Genomic DNA, 17,638 nt, shown 5'->3' on the forward strand with positions numbered 1-17,638 from the left:
GTTCGGCACCAAAACCTAACGCCACAACTGCCCCCGCCTCGACGCAAGCTTCCACAAGTAGTGCGCGTCGCGGTGCCTCTCAATCGCACCCCGATGGCTCGCCGCTCGCCGTTGCTCAACCGAGCTACGGCTGCCGCTCTTCATGCCCTTGATGCATCCGGAGAGGTTCGTTTCCTATTTCTCTTTTCTTCTTCATGCTCCTTGAACCTTGCCTGACCTCTCGGTGCTTGCCTCCATCTTTATCCACGTTCACAGGAAGCTAGCGGCACTCCGTCCGCTACTTCTGACTCCTGTCGTGTAGGAACACGCAGAAAATCTCACTACCGAACGGTATGAGTCCCACCAACAACACACGCTTCCCTCGCGAAAGGTCAGCGAACGTTGGATCAACACCTGAAGACCAGGAACGATCCCTTACACCGGGTTGGTTGTAAGCGCCTCTGTATACCAAGGTTGAGTTCCGTCAACCTTAAAACCTGCACTACTAGCCACGAGCGAGGGCTAGAATGCAATATTGCGCTTCCGCGCGATCCCCCGCAGTCCCTCAGAAGTAAGGGTACCGGCAGTCACGCCTGATACGGGTTTGCCGAGGGTAACCTCGGCGGGTAGTGAGATACACTTGGGAACACTCGGGTTCCACCAATATATAGGGATCGACACTCCTTGTCGCCCCTAACTCTCGGCCACTCCTATCTCTTGGACTGACCAGCAACAAACTCTCGGTTCAATGTACCTCAAGCTCGCTGACAGGCATCCCACGCAGCCGAGCGTATCCAGACCCTAAGACAAGCTAGCTAGACTTACCGAAGACGGACTTGACCCTTGGTGGCTTGTGGGGAAGACTGCTGATTTATTTCTCTTTTATCCTACAGCTCTGGGAGCCTCTGTAGGTCATCATTTGGCTAGTCCTATATATCTATACAATATCAAGTGTAAACAGATCTCTGTGGGAAATCGTATGGCCGGCTCTACACAGCCGAGGGTACGACACGAAATGGGTACAAACGAGGCTTTTAACCTCGGCCGGGGTTTTATTAGACCCAGCCGAGACCTCGGTCACTATTGTTCCTAGGTCACTATAGCGCGGGAAATGAGACCCGCCAATCAAGACACTCTGTCGCCGTTCACTGAAAGGTGCAACGTCAGCCAAACCGTGACAGTTCGGCACCAAAACCTAACGCCACAACTGCCCCCGCCTCGACGCAAGCTTCCACAAGTAGTGCGCGTCGCGGTGCCTCTCAATCGCACCCCGATGGCTCGCCGCTCGCCGTTGCTCAACCGAGCTACGGCTGCCGCTCTTCATGCCCTTGATGCATCCGGAGAGGTTCGTTTCCTATTTCTCTTTTCTTCTTCATGCTCCTTGAACCTTGCCTGACCTCTCGGTGCTTGCCTCCATCTTTATCCACGTTCACAGGAAGCTAGCGGCACTCCGTCCGCTACTTCTGACTCCTGTCGTGTAGGAACACGCAGAAAATCTCACTACCGAACGGTATGAGTCCCACCAACAACACACGCTTCCCTCGCGAAAGGTCAGCGAACGTTGGATCAACACCTGAAGACCAGGAACGATCCCTTACACCGGGTTGGTTGTAAGCGCCTCTGTATACCAAGGTTGAGTTCCGTCAACCTTAAAACCTGCACTACTAGCCACGAGCGAGGGCTAGAATGCAATATTGCGCTTCCGCGCGATCCCCCGCAGTCCCTCAGAAGTAAGGGTACCGGCAGTCACGCCTGATACGGGTTTGCCGAGGGTAACCTCGGCGGGTAGTGAGATACACTTGGGAACACTCGGGTTCCACCAATATATAGGGATCGACACTCCTTGTCGCCCCTAACTCTCGGCCACTCCTATCTCTTGGACTGACCAGCAACAAACTCTCGGTTCAATGTACCTCAAGCTCGCTGACAGGCATCCCACGCAGCCGAGCGTATCCAGACCCTAAGACAAGCTAGCTAGACTTACCGAAGACGGACTTGACCCTTGGTGGCTTGTGGGGAAGACTGCTGATTTATTTCTCTTTTATCCTACAGCTCTGGGAGCCTCTGTAGGTCATCATTTGGCTAGTCCTATATATCTATACAATATCAAGTGTAAACAGATCTCTGTGGGAAATCGTATGGCCGGCTCTACACAGCCGAGGGTACGACACGAAATGGGTACAAACGAGGCTTTTAACCTCGGCCGGGGTTTTATTAGACCCAGCCGAGACCTCGGTCACTATTGTTCCTAGGTCACTATAGCGCGGGAAATGAGACCCGCCAATCAAGACACTCTGTCGCCGTTCACTGAAAGGTGCAACGTCAGCCAAACCGTGACAGTTCGGCACCAAAACCTAACGCCACAACTGCCCCCGCCTCGACGCAAGCTTCCACAAGTAGTGCGCGTCGCGGTGCCTCTCAATCGCACCCCGATGGCTCGCCGCTCGCCGTTGCTCAACCGAGCTACGGCTGCCGCTCTTCATGCCCTTGATGCATCCGGAGAGGTTCGTTTCCTATTTCTCTTTTCTTCTTCATGCTCCTTGAACCTTGCCTGACCTCTCGGTGCTTGCCTCCATCTTTATCCACGTTCACAGGAAGCTAGCGGCACTCCGTCCGCTACTTCTGACTCCTGTCGTGTAGGAACACGCAGAAAATCTCACTACCGAACGGTATGAGTCCCACCAACAACACACGCTTCCCTCGCGAAAGGTCAGCGAACGTTGGATCAACACCTGAAGACCAGGAACGATCCCTTACACCGGGTTGGTTGTAAGCGCCTCTGTATACCAAGGTTGAGTTCCGTCAACCTTAAAACCTGCACTACTAGCCACGAGCGAGGGCTAGAATGCAATATTGCGCTTCCGCGCGATCCCCCGCAGTCCCTCAGAAGGAAGGGTACCGGCAGTCACTCCTGATACGGGTTTGCCGAGGGTAACCTCGGCGGGTAGTGAAATACACTTGGGAACACTCGGGTTCCACCAATATATAGGGACCGACACTCCTTGTCGCCCCTAACTCTCGGCCACTCCTATCTCTTGGACTGACCAGCAACACACTCTCGGTTCAATGTACCTCAAGCTCGCTGACAGGCATCCCACGCAGCCGAGCGTATCCAGACCCTAAGACAAGCTAGCTAGACTTACCGAAGACGGACTTGACCCTTGGTGGCTTGTGGGGAAGACTGCTGATTTATTTCTCTTTTATCCTACAGCTCTGGGAGCCTCTGTAGGTCATCATTTGGCTAGTCCTATATCTCTATACAAATATCAAGTGTAAACAGATCTCTGCGGGAAATCGTATAGCCGGCTCTATACAGCCGAGGGTACGACACGAAATGGATACAAACGAGGCTTTTAACCTCGGCCGGGGTTTTATTAGACCCAGCCGAGACCTCGGTCACTATTGTTCCTAGGTCACTATAGCGCGGGAAATGAGACCCGCCAATCAAGACACTCTGTCGCCGTTCACTGAAAGGTGCAACGTCAGCCAAACCGTGACAGTTCGGCACCAAAACCTAACGCCACAACTGCCCCCGCCTCGACGCAAGCTTCCACAAGTAGTGCGCGTCGCGGTGCCTCTCAATCGCACCCCGATGGCTCGCCGCTCGCCGTTGCTCAACCGAGCTACGGCTGCCGCTCTTCATGCCCTTGATGCATCCGGAGAGGTTCGTTTCCTATTTCTCTTTTCTTCTTCATGCTCCTTGAACCTTGCCTGACCTCTCGGTGCTTGCCTCCATCTTTATCCACGTTCACAGGAAGCTAGCGGCACTCCGTCCGCTACTTCTGACTCCTGTCGTGTAGGAACACGCAGAAAATCTCACTACCGAACGGTATGAGTCCCACCAACAACACACGCTTCCCTCGCGAAAGGTCAGCGAACGTTGGATCAACACCTGAAGACCAGGAACGATCCCTTACACCGGGTTGGTTGTAAGCGCCTCTGTATACCAAGGTTGAGTTCCGTCAACCTTAAAACCTGCACTACTAGCCACGAGCGAGGGCTAGAATGCAATATTGCGCTTTCGCGCGAACCCCCGCAGTCCCTCAGAAGGAAGGGTACCGGCAGTCACTCCTGATACGGGTTTGCCGAGGGTAACCTCGGCGGGTAGTGAAATACACTTGGGAACACTCGGGTTCCACCAATATATAGGGACCGACACTCCTTGTCGCCCCTAACTCTCGGCCACTCCTATCTCTTGGACTGACCAGCAACAAACTCTCGGTTCAATGTACCTCAAGCTCGCTGACAGGCATCCCACGCAGCCGAGCGTATCCAGACCCTAAGACAAGCTAGCTAGACTTACCGAAGACGGACTTGACCCTTGGTGGCTTGTGGGGAAGACTGCTGATTTATTTCTCTTTTATCCTACAGCTCTGGGAGCCTCTGTAGGTCATCATTTGGCTAGTCCTATATCTCTATACAAATATCAAGTGTAAACAGATCTCTGCGGGAAATCGTATAGCCGGCTCTATACAGCCGAGGGTACGACACGAAATGGATACAAACGAGGCTTTTAACCTCGGCCGGGGTTTTATTAGACCCAGCCGAGACCTCGGTCACTATTGTTCCTAGGTCACTATAGCGCGGGAAATGAGACCCGCCAATCAAGACACTCTGTCGCCGTTCACTGAAAGGTGCAACGTCAGCCAAACCGTGACAGTTCGGCACCAAAACCTAACGCCACAACTGCCCCCGCCTCGACGCAAGCTTCCACAAGTAGTGCGCGTCGCGGTGCCTCTCAATCGCACCCCGATGGCTCGCCGCTCGCCGTTGCTCAACCGAGCTACGGCTGCCGCTCTTCATGCCCTTGATGCATCCGGAGAGGTTCGTTTCCTATTTCTCTTTTCTTCTTCATGCTCCTTGAACCTTGCCTGACCTCTCGGTGCTTGCCTCCATCTTTATCCACGTTCACAGGAAGCTAGCGGCACTCCGTCCGCTACTTCTGACTCCTGTCGTGTAGGAACACGCAGAAAATCTCACTACCGAACGGTATGAGTCCCACCAACAACACACGCTTCCCTCGCGAAAGGTCAGCGAACGTTGGATCAACACCTGAAGACCAGGAACGATCCCTTACACCGGGTTGGTTGTAAGCGCCTCTGTATACCAAGGTTGAGTTCCGTCAACCTTAAAACCTGCACTACTAGCCACGAGCGAGGGCTAGAATGCAATATTGCGCTTTCGCGCGATCCCCCGCAGTCCCTCAGAAGGAAGGGTACCGGCAGTCACGCCTGATACGGGTTTGCCGAGGGTAACCTCGGCGGGTAGTGAGATACACTTGGGAACACTCGGGTTCCACCAATATATAGGGATCGACACTCCTTGTCGCCCCTAACTCTCGGCCACTCCTATCTCTTGGACTGACCAGCAACAAACTCTCGGTTCAATGTACCTCAAGCTCGCTGACAGGCATCCCACGCAGCCGAGCGTATCCAGACCCTAAGACAAGCTAGCTAGACTTACCGAAGACGGACTTGACCCTTGGTGGCTTGTGGGGAAGACTGCTGATTTATTTCTCTTTTATCCTACAGCTCTGGGAGCCTCTGTAGGTCATCATTTGGCTAGTCCTATATCTCTATACAAATATCAAGTGTAAACAGATCTCTGCGGGAAATCGTATAGCCGGCTCTATACAGCCGAGGGTACGACACGAAATGGATACAAACGAGGCTTTTAACCTCGGCCGGGGTTTTATTAGACCCAGCCGAGACCTCGGTCACTATTGTTCCTAGGTCACTATAGCGCGGGAAATGAGACCCGCCAATCAAGACACTCTGTCGCCGTTCACTGAAAGGTGCAACGTCAGCCAAACCGTGACAGTTCGGCACCAAAACCTAACGCCACAACTGCCCCCGCCTCGACGCAAGCTTCCACAAGTAGTGCGCGTCGCGGTGCCTCTCAATCGCACCCCGATGGCTCGCCGCTCGCCGTTGCTCAACCGAGCTACGGCTGCCGCTCTTCATGCCCTTGATGCATCCGGAGAGGTTCGTTTCCTGCTTCTCTTTTCTTCTTCATGCTCCTTGAACCTTGTCTGACCTCTCGGTGTTTGCATCCATCTCAATCCACGTTCACAGGATGCTAGCGGCACTCCGTCCGCTACTTCTGGCTCCGCTGGAGCATCGGTGACCGTTCCTCGGTCGCCGGCTGCCACTCCTCTGGCTGCTGGCGAGGGTGCAGAGGGTTCGTCCCCACCCACGCCTCCGTCGGCTTTGGTGACGGCCCCATGGGCTGCCCAAGCTTCTGTCGCTCGTGTCCCCGATCAGCCGAGCGAGGAGGAGGAAGGTGAAGACACTTCCGAGCATTCTCGAAGTCGCACTCCGGCTTCGGCAGCAGACAGCGAGTTGGCCGCTCTTCAAGGGTCAGACCTGGATGTTTTGGCCGACATCGCGTCGACCACTGAGGTCTAGGCTTCGGTCTGGCCCCATCCATTTTCCACGTTCGTTCATCAAGCTGCTAGTGCGCCGTCCGAACTCCGTAGCCATCCGTTGCGGCAGTTCGTGAGCTCCAAGTAATTCCATTTAATCCAATTCCATTCAAAAATCGTTCACATCACATGTAAATATGCAAATTCGATGCAGTAGCAGTTTTCGTCTGTCACTGCGGGCTGCATCATCCCCGCAGGCAGTTCATTCGTCAACCGACGTCGCAACCAGGCCTCGTCCGAGGCTTGGTAGCAATCAATAGTCGGTCACTCGCAATTTTGATACAGTAGCAAATTTCATCTGTTGCTACGGGCTGTATCACCCCCGTAGACAGTTCAACTCTCGGTAGCTCCCCAGATTAGTTCTCATCAGCAACTTGAACCATCTGCAATCGTCGTTCGCTGCGCCGGGTCCGCAGATAATCATAAAGTAGCCCGCCACATGATAAATTTGAGGCAGGCTCCCACGTGGGCTCATCATACCCAATCCACTTCACCTTGAATTCTCGGACAGCACGGCTAGTGCTCGTCGACAGCGGGGATCGGTCATCGAGGATGGCTTCTACCTCATATTCGCCAGCGAGCTGGTCTGGCTCCCAGCTATCTTCAGGCAACAACTCCTCGTCGAAGTCCAGTCTCGTATCCTCGGTCACTTCAGGTGCTAACCGACTCTTCGGTCGGTCTCCAAATTCGTCGACGGCCTTGAGTCGGGACACGTGCACCACCGGGTAGAACCTGTACCCACTTCGGTCTGGCAATTCCAACTCGTACGCAAACTCTTCGATCTTTTTCTTGATCCTGAATGGTCCATGCCATCGGTGGGCGAGTTTCTTGGTCAACCCTGGCTTGACTCGTTCCATATACAACCAAACTTTGCTCCCAGGCTGGAACAGAGACCTCGGTCCTTCGACAGTGGGATCAGATGTTGCCCCCGTCTCCGTCTGTGACTCATCAGAAGTCTCGGTTTCATCGACATTCGGTACTGCAGCTCTCTCGCGCCGTTCCAGCGACTCATTATGTTCTCTCGCCCTCCGAGCTTTCTCGACACTTTGGTACTCCATTGCCATTCTCCACGAGATTTCCTGTTGCCGGTTCACTTCTCGGCGCCATGCCAATGCGTCAGTCTGGCCTCCGAATCCTCGTTTGAGTGACGACGACATCGCTCGCAGCGTGGATTGTGCATCCCACCCATGAACTAGGTAAAACGGAGTGTCCTTTCGGGTGCCATCTTGAGAGTTGTTGATAGCGAAGATCAATCGCTCCGCGATCTCGTCCCAGTCTTGCTGCAGCGGGTCTTCTGCGTACACCCTTACCGATTGCATGACTGTCTTCACCGACCTCTCTTGCTGTCCGTTCGCCTGCGACCGATAACTCAGGGTCGCTCTTGACCGAGACTGCATCATCTCTGCAAAGGCTTGGAACACCTCGCTCATGAAGCGAGGGTCTCGGTCATGTCGGATTAGAGTTGGTGCTCCGAATCTTCGGTACACCCATTCCTCGAAAGCCTGTGCGACCTTCAGAGCGGTAGTGTCTGACATAGCTTTACCCATGGCGAATCCTGTGAACGCGCACTGGAACAGTAGTAGAGCTGAGTTGCCCCGACGAGAGGTATGACGAAATCCATCGACACCATCTGGAACGGTCGCTCTGCCAAGACATTTCCTGGCGAATAGCCTCGGAACTGTGGTCGACTTTTGCTCGAACTACAGTCGGGGCAGGACTTGACGTGTCGTTCGGCGTCTGCATATAGTCCAATCCAAAAATAGTCCGATTTGACTCGGTGGTAAGTTCGACCGATACCTTGATGGCCACTTTCCAACGAGTCGTGACAACTTCGTAGTACTTCCTGAATCATCGTTGTGGGCACCACTAGACGCATCGTTGTGTTCGTTGCCCCACCGACAGTTCGTTCCAAGAAAATACAGTACACCATCCTCGCTAAGCACGAACTTGTCGGCCATCTTCCAAGCGTCTCTGGCTGCTCTGTAGCTGAGGTCTGTTTCCTTGCCTCGGAGGACCGCTTTTAGGTTCGACCATCTCAGCTCTTCGTCCTGGGCGGCGGAAATTCGTCGCCGGCGCTCTTCCTGTATAACCACAGGGTCAACGTCTTCTGCGTTCGGAGCGCCAGGGTCCGCCTCGTTACTCGATTGCTCGGCTCTCAGATTGTTCTGAGCTTCGGTGGTCACACCATTCGCTTCGTCTCGTTCAGCCGCATCATTCGGACCTATTACCGAAGTCTCATCCGCAAACTGGACTCGTTTCTTCCTCGCTTTTGCTTGGTGTCTGGTTGTTGCAGTTAGGTAGTCGGGTTCGTTCCGCACAAAGTCGAAGAAATATTTGTCGCGGGAGGTTCCATGGACTACCTGGGCTCGGGCGAAGCTGACCACCGGTTTCTCTTCGGCCGTGGTCTGTACGGAGGGTTCATAGATGACCTCCCCGATCCGGTTCAGCTCGACCAATTCTGATTTCCTAGCTTCGGTCGACGCTACGCTGGACTCCTTGCTGCTGAGAGCCTCGCCTGCCAACGAATCTGCCGCGGCGTTGAACTCTCGGACTACGTGCAAATACTTCACTGACCGCAGCTTGGTCGTGCGTTCTCGGTGACGATTCAGTTGTACCATCAGAGACTCCTTTCGACATGCCATCACCCCTAGGGACTGCTGGATTGCGAGTCTCGAGTCTCCCACGATGACTAAATCCTCGGCTCCATGTTCGAGCGCAGCCGAGACGCCGTTGTTCATTCCAGCATACTCAGCGAGGTTTACCGTGGTGGTCTCGAGATAAGCACTCGCAGCCGTCACTACAGTCCATTCTGGTAATTTCCACAAAATCCACGAGCAACTGCCGTATCCACCGTTCTTTTCGGTCTTGGCCGAACCATCGAACGACATCACAAATCCGGTGTAGGACCTCGGTAGGCAGGCATAAAGCAAGTGGGGGTCCATACGAGCAGTAGGTGACCCTTTCGTCGGCGGTGTAACTGGGGCCAACGAGTCTTCCAACTCCACGAAGCTTGTGAGGCCAGCTTGTAGAAGCTGAGCAAACGTACAATCGCGTTCCTTGACTCGGTTGACCACCAGGTGCCACGGGGACAACATAACCGTAAAGTGGGTCGCGCGGCCGAACAGTGTCTTGGACTTGTGCACCCACTCGAGCGTCGAAAAACGCGTATAGACGTGGATGGTCCGACCCACCAACTGAGAGTAGCACACCTTCAACACCAGCAGTAGTGCCAAGACCTCCTTCTCGGCCGGGTGGTAGTTCATCTCGGCGTCCTTGAGGACTCGGCCACAAAATCGAACCGGGTGCAGCTTGTCATCATGGTATTGCATCAAAGTGAAGCTCAATGCCCACTCATTCGCGAATAACGTGACATGCACCTCCTTGTCTCGGTCAAAGTGCCGGAGGATCGGTGCCTCTGCAACCTTCTGTTGGAGCGCCGCGAAGCTTCGCTTGGCCGCCGAGAGGCTGCCACTAGGCGTGAAGTCTTCATCCTTCAACTGATACAAAGCCGCTCCATACACTGCGAAGTCCTGGATGAATCGACTGTAATAATTCAGCGCACCGAGGAAAGACTGCATCCCCTTTTTTGAAGCAGGGAATGGCAGCTCGGTCACTGCTTTCATCTTCTTGGTGTCGGCTCGAATACCTTCTGCAGAGACTTCGTGTGACAGGAAATCCACCTTTGGCTGGACGAAGATACTCTTCGTAAAGCTCACACTAATGCGACATTCGGTGAACCGTTGGAGCAGACGGTCTAACGTCTCCAGGCACGCGTCGAAAGTCTCGGACCCAAAACAGATATCATCGACAAACGACCGTCGGTCGAACACTGGCACCAACGAGGATTCATCCGGTTCTCCGGTGGAGAACATGTCGGCAACAGGGCTGTTCACTAACCCATTCACTGCGTCAAGCGTGACCGAGGATTCGCGGTCGGCCTCGAATTTGGTCGGCCGAGTTGTTGACTCCTCGGGTTGTCGCAGTGAAGGGTCGGTCACCCCTGTCCGCACAACCTCGGCGTGGGCTTCGGCCGTTCGCATAAGCTCCGAGAAGTGGAGCCAGCCGCCTTTGGGTTGGACGAAACCCCACAGAGCATTGTCAATCATTCGTTGGTAAATCATCGGTGCGTTCTTCCATCCAAACGGCATACGAAGCCATTCGAAGTGTCCGAGCGCACAGACGAATGCCGAGACCTTGCGGGCCCGCATCGTCATCATAATGGTCCAGAATCCACTGGCTGCATCAAGCGAGCAGAACCATAGGTAGGCTTCCAGGTCGGTCAACAAGTCGTCGACTAACGGCATGGCGTACTCCATAATCGCCGTCACTGCATTCACCAGCTTGTAGTCGATGCACAACCGAATATCAACTCCATTCTTCTTAAGCACGATCACGATGGGCGACGCCCATGGGCTGTCCGAAAATGCCACTAGACGAGCTTTCAGCAAGCCTTTCAGAAGCTCGTACAGCTTCCGAAGGTGTCGGAGCGGTGTTCTCCGAGCTCTCTGTTTGATGGGTGGATGCCCCTGTACGTCAATATCGCACACCACACCGTAGGCCGGTGGTGGCAGAGCATTCCCACTCGCAATCATGATCTTCTCGTGTCGTTTCAACACCGCAACGAGACTTTCTTGTTGACGGGCTGTCGCGCTCGGGTTCAGAACATTCGGTCCTGAATAATCCAGTACCGTTTCCGAGGCTTCGGTCAGGTCCGGTAAGAACGCCAACTCGTGTGCATAGTCCGTCAACTCGATCTCATTCGCTAAATGTTCGGACGCATTGGTATCGGTGTTCCCACTACCTGAACCGTCCCCCTTGGTAATCTCATGCATCATTGCTACGAAGGCAGAGTCCAATCGGGTCTCCGGGTCATCACCGAGGACTGGGATGGAGTTCTCTTCGCTCGTATACGTGGTATCCGCGCCATCAGAGGTGTCGGTCGCCACCGAGTCGTCATCTTCGTCGACTCATCTATCTCCAACGGGTTCGTCAGAGGGTTGCACCGAAGTCGTCAACGGCGTTCGGTCTCGTTCTGCCGGTTCCTCAGTGCCCCTATTCGCGAACGTTATCTGGCCCTCGTCTAGGCCTTCCAAGTCGTCGGATGGTCGAGGTAGGATGCCGCTAGGTGTCGGATAGTCTCGTCGTTCTACAGCTGGTGGCTGATCTGCCAACCATCGTTCGTAGAGTTTGCGTTCCCGCGCGAACAAAGTCTCGTCTCGACACTCCGCGTACGCCAGGACTTGCCACTCCTCATACTTAGCGGAGTTCAAACGAGTGTATCCATCCCCTTGCGGCAGGTCACCCTTTTTCACCCACAGCAGTACCGATTCGTGTCTCGCGCAGTGAGCAATCTTCGGTGACACGTTCGTTAGTCGCACCATCGTCGGCTGCCCTCGTCGAGACCTCGTTACAGTGGGCACCAGGTTTCCAATCCGGCGGGCCCACACGTCATGAGTAGTCAGAGGCGGCTGTCGTCGTGGTAGCCTAAATTCTCGCCACTCACGCCCAGGGACCGACAAGTCTTCGGTCGGACGTCCAGTCACTTGCATGCTGTACGGCTCGGCCTCTGCTGGGTTCTGCGACTTCACCAGGGGCACCATTACCTCGTCCGGTAGTCTCGCAGTACCGTGGAACAGATCCAACCGGACTCCGGCTGGAATCATGAAGTCTGTTCCCAGGACCACGTCCACTCCTGCACTGTGATCCATAACCCATACTTCAAATTCGTACACGCGCTCCCAGCCTAGCGTGACTTTAACGAGTGCTCGTCTGCGGGTCTCCATCACCCCTGGGTTAATTCCTCGCACTTCCAGACTCCTACCGTGATCTGGAACTTCGCGCAAGCGCAACCGTTTCGCGTACGACGCGGAAATCACACTGACATTCGCTCCAGTGTCCAGCAGAATCCTCGTTCGCGAGTCGTTTACTGCCCCATTGACGAGGGCTCGCAATCGCTTCCTCTTGTCATAGCGCTGGGATGACCACCACCCCATTCTCTCGCCAGATAACAGTTTAATCGTCTGGCCGAGGTCTCGGGATGGATGGTCGATTTTGGCCATGCTGAGGATCGAAGCATCGGTTAGCTCCACTCCGTCTCCGTCCACACGTCGTCCATTCACTTCACTCTCACCGAGGCTTACGCCTCTCTCCTTTACATTTTCCGTCGTTTTCACATATTCCATATTCAAGTCATCAGGCCGTTTGCTCACACCTGCGAATGCGAACATATAGTCCGCATCCAGCGCAGGTTTGGCTAACTGTGGCAGCCCGATTGGGACCAACCCAGTTTCAGTTGGCGGGCTGCCTAGTTTAAATGACTCCCATAGACGAGTTCCTGCAATTCCGGCGAGAGGTCCTTCTTCTCGACCTTAGCTCGGAGGAGATTCGTGAGTTCTTGGAAGGCTTCACACCTCCCGGCATCATGAACCTGTTTGCACATCTTGCATCGCTTAAAGCAATAGTGAGCCGAATGGGTGAGTCCTCCCCAGGCGGCGCAAGGACCATATTGGCGTCGACCATCGCGTCCGGTGGAGTTTCGGCGCTGGTCGTCTCGGTCATACGGGCGTTGGCTGTTACTTGCCCTCGGCCGACAGTTGTCGGCGCGAGCTAACGTTCCCTCAGCCGCATTACGACGTTCAGTGTCGTTTGCAGCAGCCACGTGACCACGGTCCTCGGTCGACGCGTATCCGTCGTCCGAGTACTCTTCGGAGTATCGGTCGTCATCACCAGAGTGAGACTCCGGTCCGTACTCCTCGGTGTCATCATATCCGCCGTTGTATGCTTCTGGGTATCCTCCACGCGTGTCCGCCGTGCGTCCCACATTCAGCGCCGTCGTTATGTCAGTCAGTGCGTCAGTGAGAGTGACCCTCGGTCGGTACTGTTGGTCATTCCGACGGCGGTCGTCTTCTCGGTGACGTCTGTCGCGGCGATAGCCATCCCGCGGATCCTCGGAGCGTCCACCATCGCGTCAGCGTACTACTTCTTGCCCTCGAGGGCGGCGGACCGAGGACTCGCGTCCTGATTTTCGCTCCCGGCGACGGAGGATATCATTGATCATATCCTCGAGGTCGTGGATGTTCTTAACTTGAACATGGCACAGACGTTCCTCCAGACCTCGGTCTTCGCACGAATCCAAGAAGTGCTCGACGTGATCCTTTGCATCACGACCGCCATGCTCGAACTGCACTCCGGCGTTGCGAGCATAGCCGTTAAGTCGGTTGAGGTAGTCGCAGACGTGCTCCTTCTCCTCTCGCTTGGCCGAGTAGTACCGAGCCTTCGCAGACTGGTTGAACCTCGAACAGTAGTACTTAATGAACGCATCGCTCAACAATTTCCACGTGCGTCTCGTTTTGCGGGGCAGCTGTCGGTACCAATGCAGAGCACCATCTTGGAGGCTCAATTCAAACGCCATGCATCATTCGTTGGGCGGCGTGTGCGTCCCTTTCATCTCGTATATGAACGCTCGGAGCCACTGCATGGACTTCTCGCTCTTATCGCGGAGTCCCAAGTACGGCTTGATGTTTCCGAGTGGGAGATGCGTAGCGATCTCTAGCCTCGGTGTCGCACTGTCATTCTCCACAGCGCTCAACTCGCGAATTTGGCGTGCCCATTCTCCCGTCAAGTCACCCCCGGTGTCTCCGACGTCGAACGAATCTTCGTCAGATGAGTCATCGCGGAGGTCGTAACGTCGCCTGGGCGTCCGACTTGCGCTTCGTCCAGCGGTTGGAGCGGTTCGGTGTCCCTCGGTTTCTCTCGCCAGTCGTTCCGTACGACTGACCGACCTAGGCGTTACCATGTGAGAGTCTTGGAAGTACGTCGAGGTCGCTCCTTTGGCCGAAAGTATTCCGGCCTCGGTCGACTCTCTGGGCCGTCTTCCAGGGGTCAATGGCAACGGAATCGTGGACGGGTCGACTGGATCAGACGCGTGGCGGACGTTTGGTGGACGGCTGACTCCCGCCTCGGCCACCCCGAAGGCCGACCGAAGCTTCTGCTTCCACTCGCGAAGCGCCGTAGCGGCGTCCTCGGGTGCCCATGCTCGGAGGTCTTCTTCCGACGGGAACACTTGGGGTTCACATCCCATAGCGCGTAGGAGTTGCACCGTGTCCTCGGCCACCTGCCGAATATTCCACGACTCCACGGGCACAGTTAACTCGCCACCGAGCTCCATCCAGATGGCTTGGCGAACAACCTCTGGAGCGAAGGATCGCATCCAGTTGCTCTTCACCTTCATGAGTTCTAGGTATCGACCCAGAACTCGGTTGGCGGCCGGGGTGTCTCCGTTAAGAGGAGGCCGGCCGCCATTCGGCCGAGAATTCGCATCCTCGGCCATCGCCGACGATCGGTGATCGTCGGACTCATCTTCGTCGTAACCGTTGGCTGGTTCGGGACCAGCCACTTCGTTCAACTCTTCGGTGAGGTTTCGCGCAAGCGACCTCACCCCTCCGCTGCGTCCTGCAGATACTGCAGCGGCTTCCGAAAGCTCGGGCATAGCTGCCTTCTCTTCCAGGTCATCTTCTTCGTCATCTTCCTTGGCGTCAGAATAGTCCATCGGCTCATCAAAACTGTCCGAACGCTCGTTGATCGACGCCAACGTACTCGGCGTCGCGAACGACGAACCGGAACGCTCCGAACCCTCGGTACGCGTTGCACTTGACCTCGCTGGCGTTGCTGGTACCGCTGACTTCGCTTCTTTCGCCATCTTCTTTCTTCTTCTCTTCTTTCTTCTCTCGAATGCTCGTTAAGTTAAGAACCTAAATGCAACCAAGACACACAGAAGGTCACACCAATCCCGGGTCGCGGCACCCGTTGTCGTGTAGGAACACGCAGAAAATCTCACTACCGAACGGTATGAGTCCCACCAACAACACACGCTTCCCTCGCGAAAGGTCAGCGAACGTTGGATCAACACCTGAAGACCAGGAACGATCCCTTACACCGGGTTGGTTGTAAGCGCCTCTGTATACCAAGGTTGAGTTCGGTCAACCTTAAAACCTGCACTACTAGCCACGAGCGAGGGCTAGAATGCAATATTGCGCTTTCGCGCGATTCCCCGCAGTCCCTCAGAAGTAAGGGTACCGGCAGTCACGCCTGATACGGGTTTGCCGAGGGTAACCTCGGCGGGTAGTGAGATACACTTGGGAACACTCGGGTTCCACCAATATATAGGGATCGACACTCCTTGTCGCCCCTAACTCTCGGCCACTCCTATCTCTTGGACTGACCAGCAACAAACTCTCGGTTCAATGTACCTCAAGCTCGCTGACAGGCATCCCACGCAGCCGAGCGTATCCAGACCCTAAGACAAGCTAGCTAGACTTACCGAAGACGGACTTGACCCTTGGTGGCTTGTGGGGAAGACTGCTGATTTATTTCTCTTTTATCCTACAGCTCTGGGAGCCTCTGTAGGTCATCATTTGGCTAGTCCTATATCTCTATACAAATATCAAGTGTAAACAGATCTCTGCGGGAAATCGTATAGCCGGCTCTATACAGCCGAGGGTACGACACGAAATGGGTACAAACGAGGCTTTTAACCTCGGCCGGGGTTTTATTAGACCCAGCCGAGACCTCGGTCACTATCGTTCCTAGGTCACTATAGCGCGGGAAATGAGACCCGCCAATCAAGACGCTCTGTCGCCGTTCACTGAAAGGTGCAACGTCAGCCAAACCGTGACAGTTCGGCACCAAAACCCAACGCCACACTCCGCTGGAGCATCGGTGACCGTTCCTCGGTCGCCAGCTGCCACGCCTCTGGCCGCGGGCGAGGGTGCAGAGGGTTCGTCCCCACCCACGCCTCCGTCATCACCGGGGTCCTCTCCGGTGTTGGCGTACCTCCTTGGCGCCACTCCGGCGGTTGTCCCGACACCGCCGGGGTCGCCGACGGCCCACAGCATCTCAGTCGGGTGTCAAACTGACCCCACCGACGGTGACCTACCCCGTAGTGCTCAAGCCGAGCCTTCGGGTCCCTCGTCCATCGAGCGGCAGCTATTGCAGCTGGGTCACCTGGTCGTCGGCGTTACGCGCCAGCGTCCACGACGCGTCGACTCTGTCCTGGACAGTCGGCTGGAGAGCGCCACGGATCTCGGTGAGATTCTGTCGGCTGCTGTTGCACCTGCTCGGCTCTCGCTCGCCGAGTCCGAGAAGATCATCTCTCTGCGGGATGAGATCGCTCGGCTGCAGGCCCAGTGCGCCGACTCAGAGGATCGGTTGCACGCAGAGGTGCAACAGCGAGAGAAGGTTGAGGTTTTCTGCGCCCAGGGGTCGAGCGACCGCAACCAGGCTATAGACACCTTGCGTCAGCTACGCCAGGATAACGTGGCCCTCACCCGGCACCACAACGCTGCCAATGCTGCTCTCGGCCACCACGCCGACATAGTGGCAGGCGTGTCGGTTCGCGCCAAGGCTGCTGAGACTTCGGCGGCGGCCGCTCAGCGACTGATCCGGAAGGATCGGGAGCGGTTTAAAGCTGGCCTCGTCGCCTACACGGCGCAGCTGGTCAAGCTTCGGAGCGACCTCGCCGCGTCTGCTCAAGCCTCTGCGGGTGCGGTTCCGGCTCAGCTGCAGGCTCTGCAAGAAGAAAATGCAAGCCTGAAGCGAACCAACTCCGTCTTGCGCCGTCACTCGGCTGCCCACAACCTGAATGTGGACACATAGGTCCTTGCTTCTGCTGGTAAGTCCTAGGTCTCCACTTGCTCGGTCGTCTCTCATCCTCTAACTCTTCATGTTTCCTCTGTCAGGTATCACCTCAGAGGACATCGACTGGGAGTTGCTCGGCCTGTCGCCTCCGAGCATTTGTTCCAAGCGCAGCCGGAGTTCGTCCTCCGAGAGTTCGGAGGACAGCCCCGATGCTGCCATGGACTCTGGCGACGAGACCAAGGCTCCAGCCGAGGTGTCTGCCGGCGCCGGGGACGACAGCGATGAATCGGACGACTTGCCGCTCATCCCTTCGGTCTCCAAGCGTCGGCGTGACCGGCGCAAGCGTCTCCGACAGCGCAGCTCCACTCCGATCTCGCCGTCGAAGTCGGCTCGGAATTCTCTCGTCGGGCGTGATGTGCTTCATGTGGGCGAGGATCAGAGCTGGCGCGCGGCAAACCGCCGCGCCATGACCAGGCTTTCCGTAGCGGAAACAATTCTGCGATGTGTCATTCCGACCACTACGGCCTCTCCCAGAGGACGACCACCGTCGATTCTGCGAAGCCTCGATCGCATCGATCTCCATTGGCGCGGGTACCGACA

This window comes from Phytophthora ramorum (assembly GCF_020800215.1).
Source record: "Phytophthora ramorum isolate Pr-102 chromosome Unknown Phyram_PR-102_s0014, whole genome shotgun sequence".
NCBI lineage: Eukaryota > Oomycota > Peronosporomycetes > Peronosporales > Peronosporaceae > Phytophthora > Phytophthora ramorum.